This window comes from Triticum aestivum, chromosome 3A, assembly GCF_018294505.1.
Source record: "Triticum aestivum cultivar Chinese Spring chromosome 3A, IWGSC CS RefSeq v2.1, whole genome shotgun sequence".
Taxonomy (NCBI): Eukaryota; Viridiplantae; Streptophyta; class Magnoliopsida; order Poales; family Poaceae; genus Triticum; species Triticum aestivum.
The window spans coordinates 204574225-204580224 of record NC_057800.1 but is presented as its reverse complement, the minus strand read 5'-3'; positions in this window follow the sequence as shown (position 1 = coordinate 204580224).

The window sequence follows — 6000 nt, the reverse complement described above, 5'->3', positions numbered from 1 at the left end:
AGTTTGATGCATTTTGAAAGAGACGGTACATGGTTGAGGAATTGGCACTTTTTTCTGTCAAATTTCAGACAGAAGAAATCTCCACTATATGTTTAAGAAGTACTCCTTCCGTCCCAAAATAAGCGTCTCAACTTTATACTAACTTTAGTACAAAGTTACTAACCTTGAGACAATTCAGTGGCGGAGCTAGCAAATTATCGAAGCCTAGGCATGACACAAGCTAAAATTTACTTTGGTCTATCAATACCAGAAGTATCATGTATTTAGGTAAACATCATGTGTAATATGCACACTAATATTTTATAAATCATATAAATAAATTAAAACATGAGATACAATTTACCAAATAAAATTCCAAGCTCTGATGTTCATCCTTGTGCACAGATGACAATCTACAAGATACAACACATTATCAAATAATTAAATTTCCATTGAATTGAAGTGCAAAAAAAAAAGAACCTACAGATACAACACATTATCAGCTTATACAATTTTCATTAAACTGAAGTGCCGGCGGTGACGAATACGAGCACCATCCGCCGGAGCCGAAGTGAAATTTACACAAGCGGATGCCGCTTTGACTTTCGCGCTTCCCCTTCCGATCCTGATTGTCGCTTGCTGGAGTCATAGCCTGATTAGGCCCAGGCGTGCATCATCTTTTGCGGTCTTACCGACCGCCGGTACTCCGTCATGTTAAAATGTGATATCTCTGTATTTATTACCGACTGATTCTTTTATTATCTTTAGCTTTGTATAGTTGATTTTTAGAGATATTATAGGGTTAGTTGGCTTGTCACGCCAGACTCCACCTGTATATATTGTAATCGACTCCGATGGAATACAATTGAGTTGCATCCTATAGTCTTCTACACGTCAGTCCACCTCGCCGGTGGCCGCCTTCAACCGCCAGAGTTGCTAGGACATGTTGTGCGGCGCGGCGTACAGACGATTTTTTTTTGAGAAGACGACGTACAGACGAATAGACGGCGTAAAGACTCTGTATGGTTTCATTCTATTAATGGAATCAGGGAGAGGCCTCCCTGTTCTTCAAAAAAAAAAGGATTAATGGCCCGTGTAAGGAAATTAATGGATGGGCCTTTGAAGTGAGTAAGCCCAAGAGGCAAAAATAACGCTCAAAGTAGGCCTATTCGTAAACCAGATGTAATTTTTTAGCGCATAAGTTGTACGTATTCACAGATGGTGACTCCGGCGCTTGCAAAATTGGCAGCGCTCGAGCTGGCTCAAAATAAAAATAAAAATTGGCAGCGCTCAAGCCCGGGCACGTGCCCCGGACGGTAGAATCGCCCTGAGACACTTATTTTGAGATTGAGAGAATTTTGCTAGTCTTGTAGTGTTCTTCCGCAGATGGCAAGAAGCGGCGTTAGGCAAACACCCTCGATGAAGATTCAGAATCAGCGCATGCAGGGAGCGGGAGCGAATCTAGAAGCCTGCGTCGCCAAGCAAAACGCACGAATCCACCACCTTTGAGTGTCCGTGCCTCAGGCTCAGGTGCCCGCTGCCGGTGCGCTCATGATCGGACTGCTCACTTCGCTGTGTAAATTGCACTAGAAGCATGGCACAATCTGCATGCATGCAAGCCCGAATCGTCCCCATCGGGACGGGACACGTTCTCGCGCTGCTACGTTGCTCCAAGTATCGACCGACACTGCCGGCGACACCGAGCGTAATCGAGATCCTGCGATCGCCTGAAACTTCCGCTGCACGTGCCAGTCCTGTCACTTACTTATGCTGTACTAGTGAACAGTGAAAAATGCACTGGAAGATAATTTACTTGTTGCAATCGGACCAATCATTCGACTCAAAACTAACTTTGTCCTCAAAGCGGAAAAGAGGAGTTGATAAAGACCTGCATGCTATGCTATATTTGCTCGGAGGGGAACTTTTGGTTCCTGGGTACATATGTACCCTATATGCAAAAAAAAATTAGTAATTCAATAAAAAGTCAAAAATTTCTAAAAATGTTTTAGATAAAAACTTGACCTTCTATTGTACTAGTGAGAAAAGTGACAAAAACATAAAATTCCTCTTTGACTTCTTTTCAAAAAAGACAAATTTCAGGTCAAAATAGTGTGAATAGTGACCTATAATAGCAAATAAATTTTGTCTTTTTTTGCTATGAAGTCAAAATAGTTTTCTTTTTTGTGAAAATGTGTATACTAATGCGCAAGTAAGTCAACTTTATTCTAAAAATAGTTTCTTAACTATTTTGACTTTTTGTTTAACTATTAAAAATACGGAAATGTTAACGCCCACACGTGTGGGCATTTGCAACTTGGGCAGAACGCGTCTGGAGCCGTCAGATGTATTTGCTCGAATCTTGGAGCAAGGAGGAGGGAGGTCGCGTGCCACGTCATGTGTGGTCGCTGTGCGGCAGTTTCTCGACTCGCCCGAACGGTGGACCTGCGGCGGATTGGGCGACAGTTGTCACCCTTGCCGTGCGGGCGGTTGCCACATCGCCCGAACGCCCACGAACGCCACGCCCGCACCCTCTTTTCTCCACATCGCGGCAGTTCACTGCGGCTCCCCCTCTGTCTTCCTCTCTCTCTCTCATTGCGCTTCGGCGGCGGCGCAGAGGCGATTTCGCGGCGATTCATCGGCGAGACGGCGGCGGCGCTCGTGGAGTCGTCGTACAGGCGGCTGCGCTCGAGTAGGCGTTGAAGAGTCGCCGGAGACCACAAGAGAGGAGGTAATGTGTTCGAAATCATCTCCACTCCCCCTCAATATCTGTTTTTGCGTCTCAAATCGAAGGCGATCCCATGGCGATCTTCGCTTCTATTTGGTGGGGATTCTGCAGGAGTCGCCGGTGGGACGTAGGGGCGGCTCGTTGTTCACCGCACTGGACCATTTGGTTGGTTCATTTAGTCGCCCTGCGGATGCGTGCTCTGCTTTGAATCGCAGAGTTCATTCCCCTTCTGGATTTCATCCATTTCTATGGTTGCCAAGCAATGGTTGGCACTACCCCTCGTTTTGTGAAACCAGAGCAGTGATGCAATGAATCAGTGTGTTCCCGTCTTTTGGTCGTCTTATTTTGATGCAGTGAAGGTCTAGAACACAGCGTGAACCCTAGATTCCATTTTATGTAGATTCTAGTTTCTTTTGATTTTGAACTAGGTTTTGATTACAGTGTTTGTGTGTGCTAATCATAATTAGTTGCCTATGCCGTATACCCAAACATGGCAACTACATATGTTGATTGTGCTTGAAGTTGTTGTACCCTTCACACATTTAGATGGCAACTCTAATGTTCCCCATAAACACTAGTTGCCCTGTCTCTGTGTGTACTGGTGGCAAGTCAATCTTGTTCCAAGTTAAATTAGTTGCCATGGTGTCTGTCGGCATACGTCAACTTGATATTCGAGCGTGTCTGTTTACTTTGCTGCCATTCTGTTTTCCTAACAGATGGCAACTCAATAGGTGATTTTAGTACATTAGCTGCCATGGCGTTTGTCAGGACATGTCAAACAATAAAAGATACCCACCTTTTGTGGTTGCCATTCTGTTTTTTGTAGCATATGGAAACTATGTAGTTCATTTTCATTTTAATCTAGTTCATGTGGTGTTCGTCGACACATGGCAACTGGTATCTGAACATTGCCATCACTATATTTTTGTAGTTCTGTTTACCTACCAGAATGGCAACTACATGTTTGTCTGTGTGTGTACTGGTGGCAAGTCAATCTTTGTCCCAAGTTAAATTAGTTGCCATGGTGTTTGCCATCATACGACAACATGATATTTGAGTGTGTCTGTTTAATTTGTTGCCATTCTGGTTCCCTAACAGATGGTAACTCAACATCTGATTACAGTACATTAGTTGCCATGGGGTTTGTCGGCAAATAATAACATATCCCCACCTTTGTGGTTGCCATTCCGTTTTTGTAACATATGACATCTATGCAGTTCATTTTTGCAAATGTTCATACTTAAGCCTTGTTTCTCATCTTTTGAACCATGGCAGTTTTCACTGCGATGATGAAAATTATCAATTTGCCAGACTTTTTGCTGGTGCTCACGGGAAATGTACCCTGTTTTATGAGTACCCACTAATGTGCATTTGCCGTCTGTTACAACATAATGGTTCGCATCCGTCAGGACGGCGATGACGATGACTTTGTGGACCCACCCCCACGGAACGTTGTGGCTGGTGCCAATAAACCTGCGAAGGAGGTTGGTTTTTCTTTGCTTTGCCAATTGCATCTCCAACCCACATAGGGTGGTTGACCAGATATTGTAGCGACCCTCCTGGGTGATCTGAGGTGTACGCAGCACAAGCATTTTTCGTTGTTTATGTCTAAAGTTGAACCTCCTGCATGGCAATTGTAGCTATTATTTTCATCATGACAAATGTAGTTATGCTTGCATGGGAACTGCAAGTAAGCAGTTATGGAAACTACACATTTCATCAGTAATGGAGACTGTAGTTGTCACATAATGGCAGTATCCCTGCAAATATGATGGCAACTACAGTTATCATAACATGGCAAGTTCTTATAACTAGTGATGGCAACTGAAACATGATCAATGATGGAACTGCAGTTGCCACATGATGGCAAGAGCAGTGAAACATGATGGCAAATGTAGGTACCACAGCATGGCAAATGTAGGTACCACATCATGGCAATTGAATTTGCCATATCTTGGCAACTACTAGACCATCACCACATGGCAGTTCATTCTGAATACACAAGTTATTTTTGTCCCTTGACCATTCATGGCAGCTGTTGTTGCCTTAGGATGGCAAATGCATTCATTTAACCATTTACTTTCTCCATTTTTGTTCTCACCCTGCATAATACGTTGATGGCAGGTATCCCATTGTTAGCTGTTGCCATGCGTTACACGCAGTTGCTGCAAATGTCATTTTTTAGTAAGTTTCCCTGTTTCATAATATGTTTTTTCTTCATAATTTACCTTGATTTGCATTCTCTTTCGTCCCCATGCCGTTGTCCTGATTGTGAGGCACTCGCATTTACTCCCGGCGCAGTTTTGCCATGGGACCTCTAATGGCAAACTATAATTCCATGCAAATGTGTAGAACGAACATCATATGTTTGCCATTATTTTGCCTTCAAACATGGCAAACTATCCTTTTTGCTTGATACGGAAAGCCCGCATGTCTCTGTATTCTTACAGTAGAGATAGCAATGGCCCCGATGAAATGAGGTTGTTGTACGCATCCCATGGCGTCGATTGCGGCTGTCTGAAAAACCAAGGATTTGAACCTTCGCCTAGTTCCATCCTTCCTTTTTGTTAGTCCCCAAAACCTAGATGCATAACGAATAGACACCTGTTGTGTTAGTTTGCATTCTACCTTGCATATCCTATCTTCAATGAGCATCGCAAAAAATGTAGCATCTGATTTTCACATATCAAATTGATTTTGGGTGGCAATTGGCTGCCTGATGGCAAATTCATCCAGACTAATGAGGCAAATACTGTTGGAACCACATGGCAAATCTTGTGGTCCAAGGCGGCAACTATTTTTTTTCCATTCGGATACATGCCCAGTGTTTCTCCGAGAGCAATCCACATGAATTTCACTAGTTGGCAACTACTGAGTTGGAACCACATGGAAGATTAGGTGATGCAAAACGGCAACTAATTTTCCCCTCTCTCCCATATCTACCAATACACCCAACTGCCATACATCCCAGCAGATCTAGAAGAATTCTGGATGAATCCGGGTGGCAATTCTGGCTTTTAGAGACAGTAGTCACCCCTTTGATCTCAATTCGTGCGTTAGGCATGGCAATTCGCCAGATCCCAAATTTTCGAACCCTACGAGATGCGGGATGAGAGTGTAGGGACGACAGAGTGAGGGTGGCGACTGCGGGACGTACATACAGAAAACGGGTTCGTTGACGTGTTCTTGGTCTATGATTTTGGCGTAGCCGACCTTGTTGCCATGGCGATTTGGGTGCAGATCGGCGGAGGTGAACGAGACGAGCAGGGGCAGAGGTAGACGAAGGAGTTGGAGGA